The 15,793-nt window shown below is 44.1% G+C and overlaps 1 protein-coding gene across 1 annotated transcript in view; it reads left to right on the top strand.

The window, feature by feature from the left end:
- The window catches only part of LOC146833841 (uncharacterized), a 750,859-nt gene that overhangs the window by 36,969 nt on the left and 698,097 nt on the right, over nucleotides 1–15,793 (top strand). The gene's annotated exons all lie outside the window — the stretch shown is intronic.

Here is a 15,793-nt window from a genome sequence, read left to right as displayed (position 1 = left end):
CAATGGTGCCAGGTCTAACACTCATTATTTCCATTTCCAGTGAAAATCTTCGAAACCATTTGTTAGCAGACAGATCTCGAGATTCATTGAACACCATCAGTTATTAGATGCTGCTCAGTCAGGTTTTCATCCTGCCCATGGCACTGAATCTGCCTTAGTGGCTGTTCTGAATGACCTAAAAATGTCAGTAGACAAGGGTTACTTTGTGGCACTTTGTGCTATTTTATTTGTCTCCCGCATTCAATACTAGCTTCCTACCCTCTGTAGCCTTGCTTTGCGGTTTTTAAAACTAGAAATTCACCCTTTCAAAATAACCTCTTTTTACAGGCCTACTTCTTTCTTTAAAAAAAATAATGAGTCCCCCCAAAATAGGCCGTACTGCCCAAAAGGTGGGGTGCATCATGTTTAAAAGAAGGACAAGTAAAAACTTTATAGGAAAGCATCAGGATACAATATTAAATTTAATAATGTTTTCCCAGGCTAGGAAATATTTACAAATTTAATTCTTAAATTTTTTGAAATATTTATTACAAGCCCAATTCACTGGTGAAGTTGGATTTGTAATACATATTTTCCAAATATTTTTAGAAAGTTACCTTTATCCTGCCTACAACCACCATTTTCATGAGCTCCAACTGTCACCCATGAGCTGAATAGCCCCCTTGATGAGGTGTGAACTTGTTCCCAGTGCAGAGGCAAAGGCCTTGGGTGTGGGGAGATATTCTCTGGTTGAAGGACCTTCGAGGAAGACTAGCCTCTCAGCTCCCACAACAACCATATGTGCCCTCATACCAGGCCGTTTTGCTACACCACACAACACAGAGGGGTGTTCTCCTGAGCTTCCTTTAAGTTTCCACATCCAACACTCACCGCACCCCCACCAACATCACCCAACCACCCACTCTCTCACACTCACACAGTCCTGCAAACATCCACACAATAGTCCGCACTGGCATACATGCTTCTCAACACCCACTTACTCATCAAACATGCAAAAGAGATCTGGGACCTGCTGCCATCAGCTACACCTTCGCCATGGACACGTCATCCTCCAGCATGAAACAAGCACTTGTTGTTCAAACACCACATCACAGCCAACTTCAACAACACCATCACAGACTTCACTAGCAATTTCACCCTATTTGGAGACCTGAACTTCAACATGGAAGACCACGCCAACCCCAATTCAAAAGCACTCATGAAAGACCTTGGAAGCCTGGTCCTCACCCAACGAATAAAGGAACCTGCCAATGTCGCCGGTTACTTCTAGGACCCTATATTCACCACCTTTGACAGCATCTGAGTTGACAAACCCACATTAGTCTCCTGTTCAGCTTCCCTGTCCCAGTCCAACACACACACACCACTGCCACACATCCTGCTAAAGCTGGAACCGCATCACTGACAAAGACTGGAACACTGTTAATAACACCCACCAACCTAACATAGGACAGCCTCCCCAAAGCCATCAAGAATTTCAACAATTGTATCACCTCCTGTGCCAACTCTCTGGCCTCCCTCAAACACAGTAGTACAACAAGATCATGACATCAGGCAAGTTGGTAGATGGGAAACTCAGACTGATGAAACTTCACTGCAAACAACTGAAGCACCAGTGGAGAATGAGCCAGGACAATGCAGACAGGAGCATGCTCAAATCCATCCGGAAAGGCTTCCACCAAATGATCAAGACCACCAAAAGTGCTGCTCTGGCAGACTGCATCAATGCCAGCACCAACAGAACCAATACATCTTCATTGTTGTGAAGGATTTCACCTCACCAGTTGTCCCATCCAGGTTGATCACTCCCTTGCAGGATCTTTACAACAATCTTTCTCCATTCTTTAGCAACAACATTATTGCCATTTGCAGCGACTTTAACCAATCTGAACCTTACAAACCTTGCTAAACGCCTCCTTATCTAATCAAAATATCCAATCCTAACCACATGGCCCATCATGACAACAGAAGAAACTCCAGCCAACATGAATTCCATCCAATAAGGGGCCCCCTTGCACCCCTGTCCCCACTATGCCTACTCCAGAAGACTGCAACCCATCAGCGCCATGCTCACATCCACTCTGAACACCCCATCACTTCTGTGACCTTCCCAGATGCTTGGAAACATGCAACTGACCTCCCATTACTGAACAACCTCTCTGCGGACCTTTAAATGCTCTAAAGATACAGTCCATTCTCCCAGCTAGCATTTCCAGCCAAGGTTTTAGAGAAAATCATCAACAGATGCCTCACTGTAGGAAGCTGAGTTTCTGTTGCAGTAACCCCACCCCCACTTTTTGCCAAACTACTGATGCACTTTAAACTGATGTGCCCTGGGTCCCTGACAATCAGGTTCCCAGGGCCTGTGTTCTTTTCCAAAACGTTACCTTGTTCCCCCAATTGACACCTCTCTGGTCACATGTCAGTCCCTTGTAAAATGCACCATGGGTACCAAGGGCACTGTGGCCAGGTAAGGCCTTTAAGGGCTGCAACACTTATTGTGCCACCCTTAGAGGCCCTGTACCTTTACACACACACACACTGCCATTGCAGGCTGAGTGTTTGGGTGCAGAACAAAGTGAAGAGTCAACATGGCACACATCCCTGGGTGCCATGCCTAAATCCCACTGCCCTGGCATCGGTCAGCCACCCCTCTAGCTGGGTGCACTATACCAGTTTTGAGGGTACAAGTGCAAGAACCCTGTACCCCTACAGTGTCTAGACCAATTGTTAGACATTGTAAGTGAAGTAATGCCATTAAGCGGATTATGGTGCTCAGAGTTTGTCATTACGAACTCCACAGCACCATAATGGCTTTACTGAAAACAGGAAAGTTTGGTATCAAACTTCTCAGCACATTAAACCCACACTGATGGCAGTTTAATAAAAAATGAACTCAGAGGGCATCTTAGAGATGCCCCCTGAAAAACGACCAGCCTCTGGTGGGTCTCCTGACTGGTACACACCAGCCTGCCACCACAAGACATGTTTCTGGAACTCTGGGGTTGGAGCCTTTGCTCCCTGAGCCCAGAAACAAAGCCTTTCTTGTGCGGAGGTACTCACACCTCCCCCAGGCCAAGAAAAGCTTCAAAGGCCTTGTCACCTTTGTAACACTACCCCCAGCCTCTCCTGCTATCAGGAGCAGGCCCCCTTCCTGTCTCCCCTCCTTTTCGATGGGAAGACAGACTGGAAAAATTAGCACAGCCCAGAAGGTGTGCCCACCTCTGCCAACCCCACCTCTCAGATGGGGGAGGCGAGGTGAAGCCCACTCTTCAGTGCCCGCCATCTTGCAGACGGCAGACACTCTCCAATCAGGATTAGGCATTGTGCCCATTCTCCCACCAAAGTTGTAGTCACCCTAAGGTCAGTAGCCCATTGGCTACTGACCTTGAGACCCCTAAAACACCCCCTAAATACTGTACTTAGGGGGCAGCCATGAGAAGCCAAATTCCCCCAACCTACGAAGAAGACGGACGAAAGATGACGCCCAGCAGAGGAGACTACAGAGAAGTACTGACTTGGCCCCAGCCCTACCAACCCATCTGCAGTATCCAGAGATCCTGTGCCAAAAGTCACTTTGTCTTGCAGCCAACGACCTCCAGAACCCCTGGGAGGACTAACTGCCTTCAACAAAGACCGGATTTCCTGTGAACAGCAGCTTTGTTCAAAAGAAACAGCCAAGAAAGACTCTGAGCCTGCTGAGCACAAACAAACCCGATCTCTGGAACCACCACTGCACCCGATGCCTACGGCCCAAGATCGGGTAGCTCACCAATGCCGACGAAGTCTCCCAGCACTCCAGAGTCTGAGTCCACCATGGGTTGACCCCTCCCGGACTCCCTGACATCACCTGCAGCCTCTGCAGACACCTTAACCGCGAGTGGTCCGGTAAGGTGAATTAGGACCTCAAAAGACACCCCTGCATCCAGCCACCCTGCACCCTGGAGAAGACAGCCCAAGGTGCACCTACGTCCCCAAGCCCTCCAACTTACCTGCCCAGCTGTTGTTTCCTCCTGGAAGTCTTCCTGGACCCAGCCTGCAGCCAAAATCGAAAACCAGCAACTCCCATTGAAAACAACAGGACACCCAACTCCAAAACAGCACCCTGCACCCAGCCGCCCCTGCACCTCTGTGGGTGCACTTTGTGTGCTAAACCGGATCCCCCTTTGCCCCGAGCCTAACACCAGGAGCTTTGCTCTCACAACCTTGTGGCCTGCTCGTGAGCAGCCACCAAGTGGAGGCCACCTATCCCCCTTTCGATAACATTGGGCCTCAGCACTCTGCACCCGGCCTCCCTAGTGTGGCTAAGGGTGTTTCAAGGGTGTATCCTTGACCCTGGGGGAACCCTGGTTCTAACCCCAGAATACCAACTCCCACAACAAAGTACCTACCTGTTAATAAATCATTTCATTACTCTCTATAGGAATACATTGACTTGCAAAATGTTTGAAGTGTGGAGTTGAATTGTATGAAGAATCTGAAGAACTGCAACTGTGCCAAAACTGATTTACTTACTTTTTCTCTAGGAAATATCCCAGTGTGATATCTAGGCATATCACACTAAGTAGAAAAAGTAACTTAAAAAGTAATCTAAAAAGTAACATACAAAGTAATCTGAAGAGTAACTGAAAAGTAATTTCAACATATTGACTCACCTGTATTTCAATGAACTGTATTTGAATCTGCATTCAATTGTAAAACAGTGCAAAAGATTTTGAAAAGCAATTATTTAATTTACCTGCACCAGGCCTGGCTTGGTTCTAGAAATAAAATAACTAAATAATATTTTATTTTAAAACAAATTGGTCTGAGTTCAGCCTTTGAGTGTGTGACATCATCTGCTGATTAAGTATGTACAACAAATGCTTAGCACTACCCTCTGATAAAGCCTTACTGCTCGCCCACACTTCCACAAATAGAGAGTAAGGTGGTATCTTTACCTCTGCCTACCTTTTGGTATAGTATATACAGCGCCAACTTCCTACACTCACCAAATACCTCAAGGACCACCAACTCCTCAACACCACTTTGATTTCAGATCCAACAACAGCATGGAAACTGCCCTCAATGCCGCTAAGTATGACATTTGCATGACTCTAGCCAAAAGAGACATGGCAAACCTCACCCTCCTCCTGAACATCTCCACAGTGTTTGACATGGTCACCCACACTATCCTTATCCAATGCCTACACGCCAACAGAATCCAAGAAACACACTCTGATGGATCTGCTCCTTCCTGACTGGAAGAACTCAGTCACTCAGCCTGTCACTGTGCACCTCAGACCTTATTTGCCAAGTTCCGCAAGGATGCCCCCTGAGCCTCACCCTCTTCAATGCATACATGATCCCACTAGCCATTATCATCCACTCTCATGTAATCAACATCCTTTTTATGCCAACAACATGCAATGACATGCAACACAAAGACAATATACCCAGTACCCGAACCAAGTTCAATGTCTGCAGAAGCTAAACACTGGCAAGATCGAAATTGCGATCTTCAGGAAAGCACTTTAAAGTGTGACTCCACTTGGTGGCCTACAGAGCTGGGATCCAAACTCACTCCCACCTCCCATGCCAAGAATTTCAGGGTTGTCATCGCAAACGTGACATGACCGCGCAAGTCAAGAACGCCTCATGCTTCCACACCCCGAAGATTCTGAGGAAGATTTTTGAATGATTCCCAATCATCCCCTGTGAAATCATCACACAAGCAAGCTGAACTACAGGAACACCTTATATGCCCAGATCAACAAAAAACTCACCAAAAGGCTGCAGCCATTCACAACTCGGCAACCACAATCACTCTCAACTTCCCACGCTGCACTCATGTCACACCACACTTAAAGGTGCTCCACTGGCTCACCATACATAAACAAGCACAATTCCAGCTTTTCACCAACACATTCAAGGCACAACATAACACTGGACCAGCAAACCTTAACAATCGTATCTGCTTTCACAAACTTTTCAGACATCTTCGCTTGTCCAAATTCATACTTGTACACATCCCATGCATACGGAAAACCAGATCAGGCAATTGAGCCATCTCCTACAACGCTACTAATGGAGGTTGGGTTCACCACCACTACACATAAGAGCCTCCTCCTCACTTCTTGAATTCCACAAGAAGCTGAAGACCTGGCTTATCAAGTAGTCACACTAGGTTTAGCTAGACTCACACCTGCTCAGCACCAGGATTCCATCACGGTGATAGTGTGCTGTACAAATCTGTACAATATAACATAACTTTCTGGACCAGTGGACAACAGAAGAGTGATGAACCTGCTTTCTGTGACCTGAGAAGAGCCTAGAAGACTGGAACATCGCTCCTTCATACATCCAGGACAAAGAGGTAGACTCCAAGGGCTATAAGGCTGACATTCTGGTCAGGCTACAGGGACCCTATCTGCAACTGCCCCACTAACCAGTTGCAAGTGGACCTGCTCTGGACCCTGCTGTTGGCCTCTGTTTCTGGAGTGAGCCTAGACCCCAAAATGCTGTTTCTCATGATTCCAGAGACCACTTAAAGCCATGCAGGGTGGATTTGCATGGCTTCATAAATCGAATTGAGAGCCCTGCGTCACACATGTACCACTTTAGGTGGTTCAAACCAGGGATCTCATAAATAGGCCCCTGTATATCTGGGCTAGCATCAAATTCCATGGGTGCTGCTTGGGAAAACCCACCACAACACCCATGGAATGCTTCCCAGGCAGGCAGAGAGTAAGGTGACTCAGCGATTTGTTCTGCGTCACCTTACTCACGATTTATGAGGCTGCTCAAATCCACGCAGGGTGGCTTTGTGTGGGTTCATAAATCTAACTGAGAGCCCGGCATCATACATGTACCACTTTATGTGGTGCAAAAGTGACACAGGGCTCTCATAAATAAGCCCCTTGGGGTGTCATTTAGGAGGAATTGGCATAGGGCCGCGCCGCAAGACTTCTTGCTGCGCTGCCCTACCCCAATGTGAAAGAACAGGAATGCACCATATTTATGAAATACAGTGCATTCCTCTCCTTCCCCCCTGTACTAGTGCACACTTTGCGGCCTAGTGCCAACATAGGCACCCTTGCACCATGGTACAAGGGTGCCTCTGTTGAAGGCAGGATTGTTTTTGTGCTGAAAGGGGCACCTTCCTGCGTAAAAACAATCCAGAGAGGCTTTTTCCTCTTTCTATGCAGCACACATGGAAAGAGGAAAAAAACTAGGAGAAATAAAAATATTTCTACTCATCACGCCTGCTCTGGAGAGGCGTAAGGTTTTGGCGCTGCCCCAGGTTTATGTGATTAAATAAATCTGTGGCAGAGTCAAAATCCATGAGGGTTGCATAGGAAAGCCACACCTCCTTGACACAGAGCAAGGCAAGGCAGCGACTTGCGCTGCTTTGTGTTACTCCATATCTATGAGTCCATTCAAAGTCATGCAGAGTGGCTTTGCGTATGCTCATAGATATGATTGAGAGGCTTGCACCACCCGAGTGCCAAAAAAAGTGTTGCTCAGGCAGCGCAAGCTTCTCCTAAATAAGCACCTCAGGGCATCATTTACAATGAATAGACGTAGGGCAGTGCCGTTAGTCTTTGTGCTGCGCTGCCCAAAACCAATTCGAAAGGGCAGAAATGCACTGTGTTTACAAGATACACTGCATTCCACAATTTGGTGCCTAGCACCAGCGCAGACACCCTTGCACCGCACCATGGTGCAAGGGTGTCTGCATTGTTGATAGATTGTTTGGTGCAGAAACGCACACCTTCCTGCTCAAAAACAATCCATGGAGGCGTTTCCTCTTCCTATGTGTGCTGCAGAATTCAGCACACATAGAAAGAGGAGTAAATGAGTATAAATAACAATATTTCTCTACTTTTCATACTGGGAGGCTTACAGTTTTGATGCATTCCTAGATTTACAGTGCCTTGTAAATCTGTGAATGTGTCAAAGCCCATGGGTATTGTACTGGAAACCCCATTGCACCGCCCATGGAACGCCCCGCTGGCACAGTGTAAGGCAATGCAGCGATTTGCACTGCGTTGCCTTACACCATATCTACGAGGCCATGAAAAACCCTGCAAAGTGGCTTTGCGTGGCCTCATAGGTATGGGTCTGTACTCTGCGCCACCGGAGCGTCAAAAAAGGTGATTCACTGGCGGCGCAAGGGGCTTGTAAATAAACCCCGTAATGACTTAACAGCATTCACTTCAAAACTAATGAGTGCAGAGAGCTATAGCTACAGGTACAAAGTTGCCTAATGATTGGTTGTCTGTCAGAATCCTGTATATTAACTAGAGTACTACTAATATCTCATAGAAAAGGTATTGCCAAGGTAGAAATATATAGGTAAGTATAGATTTTTAATTATTAACTCACATCTTCATAACTTGATGATATATGTATATTGACAAGGTACATGTGGGAAGGGAAGTATAGTAAATCTATACTTATCTATATCAGTTTATCTTGTTAATATTTTGGTAATGGAAGTTTTTGCTATTATATTTTGGTGGCACAAAATTTTAAACTATAGCACTAAAAGAATCCATTAAATTTTCCATTAATGTAAATCTCCTTTTATAGTTAAATGCTAAATTTTAAGAACACCGTGGCGCCTCATTTTATTATTCTTAAGTCATGTAATAAACTTATGATATTTGCCAATAAGTTAATATGGAAAACGTTATCTTATGTTATGGCATGTTATGTTAAGAAATCTGTAAAGTGCACTGCTTTCCCTAGGTGTCCTAAAGGGCAGAATTAAATGCATTAATGAATCAAAGCCTGATGAGGGGAGTACCGGTGCCCAAAACTGAATGCCAGTGGGCCCCACCGGCAACCATCGGCTCAAATTTAGCACTGGAAACAAGTTAAAAAAAATTTGAGTGGTGTCAGTTGAGAAAGACAGAATTGAATGGTGCTGTCAAAAGTAGCATTCTGAGTCCAGCAAGAGTTCTCACGGTTTTGGAATGTAAATTACAGAATGTACCTGAAACACTATGGTAACTAACAATGCCAGGAAGATTTTCATCTAGGTTACCAGACATACTTAAATGCATTAAATCTTAACCCATTTGCTTTGACTGGAAAGGTGACCTAATTTTGCCACTCTGCCGCTCCCTGGCCATACATCACTGGACAGTTTTGCCCGTAAGAACAAGAAGAAAAGATTTATTGCCAGGAAAGGCACCGAATTCTAACAAAAACACAGTCACATTTGCTTTCCAGAGATCACTGACTCTAGATACACATATTTCCAGGGGATTTCTCTTTTGCCATGTCTTGCTTGTTCTGGACTTCAAGCTGATAGACATTTGCATGTTGAATTACATGTGTGTTTCATGCTGAATGCGCTTTCCGTGTCAACATGAGTGTTTCTGTTTTGTGCCCTGTATCACTGCCATGTGGACATCCACTCATTTTTGGAATGTAGAATATTCATGTTCCTGCCATCCTCCTGCATAAGATTGCCAATATGTGGATTCCTTATTCTGTGATGTGAAACAATGTTCTGTATTGGATTTGGTTGTAAGCTATTGGATTTGGTTGTAAGCGTGAGGTCCAATTGCTGGTGAGAGTATAATATAGTTCATTTTGTGGAGAGGACATCTTAAAGTTGTTTTTTTTTGCAGAGTTTTATATAGCACAAACTTGACCCGGATCCAATGAGGTATCAGAGTGCTTTACATAGCACCAGTTACGTTACATGAGGACACCATTCATTCTTTGTTAGGCACGGGGAGATTAAGTGATTTGCCCAGAATCACAGGATGTTCAGCGTCATTACCGAGACTCGAACCCAGTTCCCCAGGTCCGAGGTCGAGCACCCTAGCCATTAGGCCAACTCCTCTCCTCCTCTTTTAATACCAATTTGGAAGACTGTTTACTTTCTCTATAAAAAAGCTTGCTGTGTTTTGTTCTTTGTTCATTAATCCTTGGTCCTTGGTCTTTGTCATGCCAAATCCTGTGCGGGGGAGGGGCTACAGAGCATGGACCCCCAATCTGGCAGAAGGTAGCAGTTATGCTGGCTTTATGCAGGAGCATCCAAAATAAAGCCTTCATGAAGCAGTAATCATAGAGAGTATAAATATAAAGTCCAGAAACTGGAGATGATGTTTAATCAGCACACAGTCAACTGGAACTGACCACCTTACAGCCACAAGAATAGTTGGGACAAGAAAATACCAGCTTTTCTAAAATTGGCATTTTCAGACTTATGACTTAACATCCTACTTAATGATTAAAGAGGATTTTAAATTACAGTTCTTTAGACACCAACCTCAAAATTGCAACCCTCACCCTAGTGGAAATTATTTTTTTTTAAATGTATTAATGTAACTCAATGTTATCCTGCTGAAGGGGTAGACCTTGCAGTAGTGAAAAACTAACTTAACTACCAGGACATGTAAAACTTAAAAGTACATGTCCAGCATAGTTGACCACCTTACCATAGCCACTACTTTTATCTCATTTAGTGTCACCAGAACAGTGGTCAAGCTGTTCTCTGGTCCATTGTCTTTCTTCTTCTAGTGCACCCTGCAATTCTCACCCACCATTTCACAGTTGGCCTCACTCCAAGCTTTCAGCTTTTTCCCTGTTCAGCACCTTCATCAGTGACATGCTCTCCTTTCACCTCTTTGTCAGTGACACAGAAATGTTATTTTGTGTCTGATCTTACAGCTCCCATCTTCAAACTATGTGGCCTATGCAGTGAGTAATACGTCTCATATGTAGGCTGGAAATAAATGAGTGTTCTGACGTGTGGGTAGTTAAAAGTCTGTAGCTTGCTCATATCACAGTCTTCTCACAGATGTAGCTCAGACAAATGGACAATCTTCCTCCAGATGCGGCCATGGGCATTGTAGTATCAGCTTCCAGATGTGGTATGGGTAGTGGAGTCTATCTCTAGCTGAAACTTTGGTAGTTAGTCATGTTTAAATTATGGCATGGTCAATTGAGGGTTTGATTTCACATGTTGGCCGGGAAAGGTACAGCCTGTATTATTTCTGTTCTCCATCTGGGTAGAGAACCTGCTTAACCTTTTTAAAGCTGATTTTTAGCAAGGGTGGCTGTACACACATTCTTCATCATTTTCAGTTGACTGTTACTATTTTTTTTAATTTGATAAAATATTTGAATGTATTTGAGCTTTTCTTCAAGGAAGATAGCAGCCTTAAATTGATTTCAAACTTTCTCTGCTTATTTCCTAATACAATCCACCTCTTATTCTTTAATATCTTGCAATTACATTTGTGAAACTTTATATCTGTAAAGCTTGTATTAAAATGGTGTGCTTGTAAATAAGACTATATCTCAAGGGGCAGGAGCTCCAAAAGTCATCTTGACATTTATGGATGTTGACTTCATACATAGGACAATCAGATACATCTACTATTGTAGTTGGTGTAGAAACTGAGTTATGTCTTCTTATACACAGAGAAAATATTCGAATCTTGATACAAGCAACATTTGTACTCCTAGTTGAATTATTGCCTTCATTTAAAATGTTTACATTGGTTGTAATTGTCAGGAAATTAAATTCAAATAACAAAATAATTTTTATATGAATTGTTATGCACTACCACAATGTAAGACCCCTTTCCAGCACATTCAGGAATGGGGAGGAACATATAAAAATCAGCAGGCTTCCATCACATAGAAGCTTAGGTCGAAAGCTTACCTTCACAATAGGTATGGTTGGGAGCTCAGACATGAGCTAATACAAGGAGAGGTCCCTGTCCCACAAAGGTTGGTGGTAGCTCCAGCAGAGTATGGTTATATGTCATTGCCTTTAGTGCATTTTTTGAAGGATGGTGAGTCCGTTCGTGCTCACTGGAGAGAGTCCAAGAAATTCTAAGGTAGTGTTTCCTGCGCTCTCAGGGCCTGATTCACAAAGGACCTTTAACACTTGTGGCAGAAGCCCCGCAATCATGGGGGAGTCTCCGTACTTGGGGCGTAATCTCAGCAATGAGATTTATCATTGCTAAGATTCCGCCTCAGTGCAGAGACTCCCCATGACTCGGGGGCCCACGCCATGAGTGCGGAGGCCCTGTGTGAATCAGGCCCTCATTGTTTGCCCATCTATGTTTTTTTCTCCTGTTTTTGTGAATGGTGATCAGAAAAGAGTTAATAGATCTGGGCTGCCCACTGGTGATTAGTGAACAATCAATTTAGAAGATCAGATGACCAACCACAGCCTATCCTCACAGACTGAAACATATAGATACTGTTTAAAGGTAGCCAGGTGAAAAATGTGGTTGGGAAACATTGTTAAACTATGGCCATCCACCGTTGACCTTGACTAAACCATGAATAGCAGTGGTTTGTCCAGAGACCATAAAAACAGGTGCTGTCAAGGGTAATGAAGACTGATTCTGGAATTAGATCTGAACCATGCTATCAACTAAGCTTGGCATTCTTCAATGTCTTTCCTGAGTATAGCAGGACCGTCAGTTAGAGAGCTAGTCAAACAGTTTCTACTTTACTTATTAGCACGGATGCCATATGTGGTTCCAAGGGAGAACAACTGCTGCCCTTGCCTTACTCTATACCCTTGGTGCCATCTGTGCTACGGTTAAATGAGAGCAATCTAAGGCGATGCTAGGGTCAAGTAAACAGAGCTTTCTGGATCTCTGCTTTCTTTTTTTTGTATTCCCCACTCTGCTTGGCTTTGCTTCCCTCAGCATCAAACACAAGGCTGGTGACAGACTGTAAATGGGGCAAGTGATGGCAGGTCCTATCCTTTGTCCTTTCTCTAGCCCTGAAGCCTTCTGTTTACTGCTGAAAGGCAATGTATGGCAAGTTATCCTCCCTCCCCAATGTCACAATGGTAGTGTAGAGGGGGAAAAAGGAAAAGCCTGCGAAGGAAGCTGGCTGTTGTAATTATTATGAGGAGCAGGAAAGACCCTCTAGCAGTTCTCACTTCCATTGTTGGGAGCATAAATGCAGGAATTTCAGAGGGAGATTAACACTAAGATTGAGTGGCAGAAGAGTAGAGGTTTGAGGATTTGGGGGTGATTGTGGTCTCTGACTGATATCGGCAACAGTGTCACTTGGAACAGACAACCACCATCCTAATTTTGGATCCTTTAGATGAGAAGTGGGCTGTCATGAAACAGAGGTGGGGCTAAGTTGGGCCATAAATGGAGTTGCACTATTTGGAATTTTGAAACTATACCTGACCCTTTGAGTCTGCGTGGGCATTTAAGAATATGTTTGGACCTTTGCTGTTGTGTCTGAATTTGAAGCTTTGTCTGGGCATCTAAATATAGGCCTTGGAAACAATAAAAGATATGCAACCAGGATGTGAAATTGGGGTTTTAATTGATGGAAAATTGTGAATGATCATAAATAAATTCCCTTTCACAACTGGCACATTAAATGCAACAATGACCACTCCATTGGGTGAAATTTGGTATTTTATACTTAATTTCCTTCTCCTTCTTTTTATCTTCTCTTATGTTTCTATGTATGCACCTGTCTAGATAAACAATGATCTCCAACTCCATTGAATAAGAGAAATTGAAGGCGGCAAAAGACATTAGAAGGTAGAGACTTAAGGAGATCGGTGTAGCAAGAGGGGTAATTAAGGGGGAAAAAGAGGTTTAACATAAAGAAGTGGTAGTTAGATAAGTGAGGAAGGTGGGAACAAAAGTTAAAGAGAAAGTGTAAACTGATCAGAAAGAAAATGAGTGGTAGAAAGAAAAAGAGGTCGGTAGAGAAAGAGAGGTAGGTGAGTTTTCAGAACGAGATACAAAGGTATTATATGAGAGCTTGATTTGGGGAGAATAACATTTAACAAGATGGATGGGGTACACAAAGAGATGAGGCAGAGAGAGAGAGATAATGTTGGTAAACTTGTGTTAGAGGGAGCTAGACGCATTGGATGGTTGGGTAGATGGGTAAAAAGGGTAAACATGAGAACTGGGATATAGAAAGACAGGGCTGGTAAAGTGAGCAGTGGGGCAGAGAGATGGGGTGAGGTGAAGAGCTGAATTGTAGAGAGAAAAGAGGTGAGGTATTTAACCCGAGGCAAAGGGGAGCATGAAAAAGAGGGTGAAGCAGAGACTGAGAGGCGAGGTAGAGACAAAGAGGTGAGATAGGGAAATGGATAAACAAAGAAAGAGGTAGAGTGGGAGAGTGAATTGAAATACAGGAGGTCCACAGAGACAAGATAGAGGAGGTAATGGTTGATAGAAAAGGAGGTAAGAATAAAGATGTGAGCTAGTGAGAGGGGTCAGGAAGAGGCAACATAGAGAGAAGAAGATGATGGTTACAAAATAGGAGTAACTTGGAGAGAAGAGATGAGATTAAGGCATTAGACCTAGAAAGAGAGAGAAGATAGTGGAGTAGCGAACAAATGGTGATGTAAATTCAGAACTTAATAAACTAAAGACTGGGATGGGAGCTGGAGTAGTGGGGTAGCGAGTGAGAGAGTTGAAGAAGTGAGTTATGTGTTTTAGAACAGTGTGAGAGGTGAGGCATATAGAGAAGACAGATATAGAGGTAAGGAAAGGAAAGGGATGAGACAGAGACAGATGGAGCATATGAAGGTCAGAGACAGTAAGGTGAGAAGGAAACAGGGCAGTGCAGTGAAATGCAGAGAGAATTGTAAGTTTGAGAGAGAGTAGAAAGGCAGAGATGAAGATACAGGCACATAGCTAGGAGTAGAGATGTTGAGGTCAATAAAGAGGTGCGGTAGAGAGACCTGTATTTCAGAGAAGGAGGTGAGCTAGACTGGATTGGGGTAGAGAAAGATGAGATGGTAGGTACATAGAGATGTAGCGATAGGTAGGGAGCAAGAAAAGGAGAGATGTGAGGTAGAAAGGTGAGGTGGAGTAAGGAAAGAGGAATCACTCAGAAAGATAGGAGAGGCAGAGAAATGCAAAGAGTGGTCGAGAAGTAACAGAGATGGGGTAGTAATAGGCGGGGTAGAGAGACAGGTGTGAATTTAGACTCTGGTGAGGTAGAGAGAGCTGCAGCAAGACATGACAGAGATATAGAGAGAGAGAGAGGTCATGCAGATGAAATGGACCGGTAGAGAGAGAGGCAAGGTTGAGAGAGGGAAGATAAGTGGAGACTGTTACAAGGTGGTAGAAAAAGGTGAAATAGATGTAAGGATCGGTGAGGTCAAGTATGGAGAGAGAGATAATAGAGCAAGATATCGAGAAGGTAAAAAGAGGTAAACATACATATCGAGAGTGGTGAGGTAAGGCTAGGTCGAGAGAGACAGTCAGGTGTGAAGGTATAGAGGGACAGAGGTTGAGATATAGAAAGATACAAAGGTGAAATAAAAAGATTGTGTTACCAGGGAGGCCTGTGGAAGTTGAGGGCAATAAGCCATTGCCCACTTTGTCCATGCCTTAAAACAATTTTTGATGGAGGCAGTAGCAGGAACAGAATAACATGATGCACATTGGGCTCTAAGGAGTCATGATCACTTTCTGCATTTTGGACTCTTTGCTATTTCATTAGTTCATCTGCTGTGTATTGAAGAGTTAAAGCTTGAACAAGGGTCGACCTTGTGATGTCAGTGGGGCTCAAAGAGCACACAGTGTTACTTCCACTCACTCTGCCATTTTGGTGACTTTACATCCTTGGTTGTGACTTTGCATGCAAGGATCTGCCTTGTCATTTGATGTAGTCTTCGGCTATTGCGACTGTGTATGAAGCAGAGCATTTGAGCATCAGTGGGTATGCAATTTGTGTGACCTTGCATTTTCCTTATAAATGATCACTCTAATGGGAAATTTGGGGCTGTGCATGAGTATTTGAGGTACTGGGCATACGATGAGAGTAGCTT

This window comes from Triturus cristatus, chromosome 4_2 (assembly GCF_964204655.1).
Source record: "Triturus cristatus chromosome 4_2, aTriCri1.1, whole genome shotgun sequence".
In the NCBI taxonomy this organism is placed as follows: Eukaryota; Metazoa; Chordata; class Amphibia; order Caudata; family Salamandridae; genus Triturus; species Triturus cristatus.
Note: the sequence above shows the minus strand (reverse complement) of the source record. Positions and strands in the feature narration are given on the sequence as shown.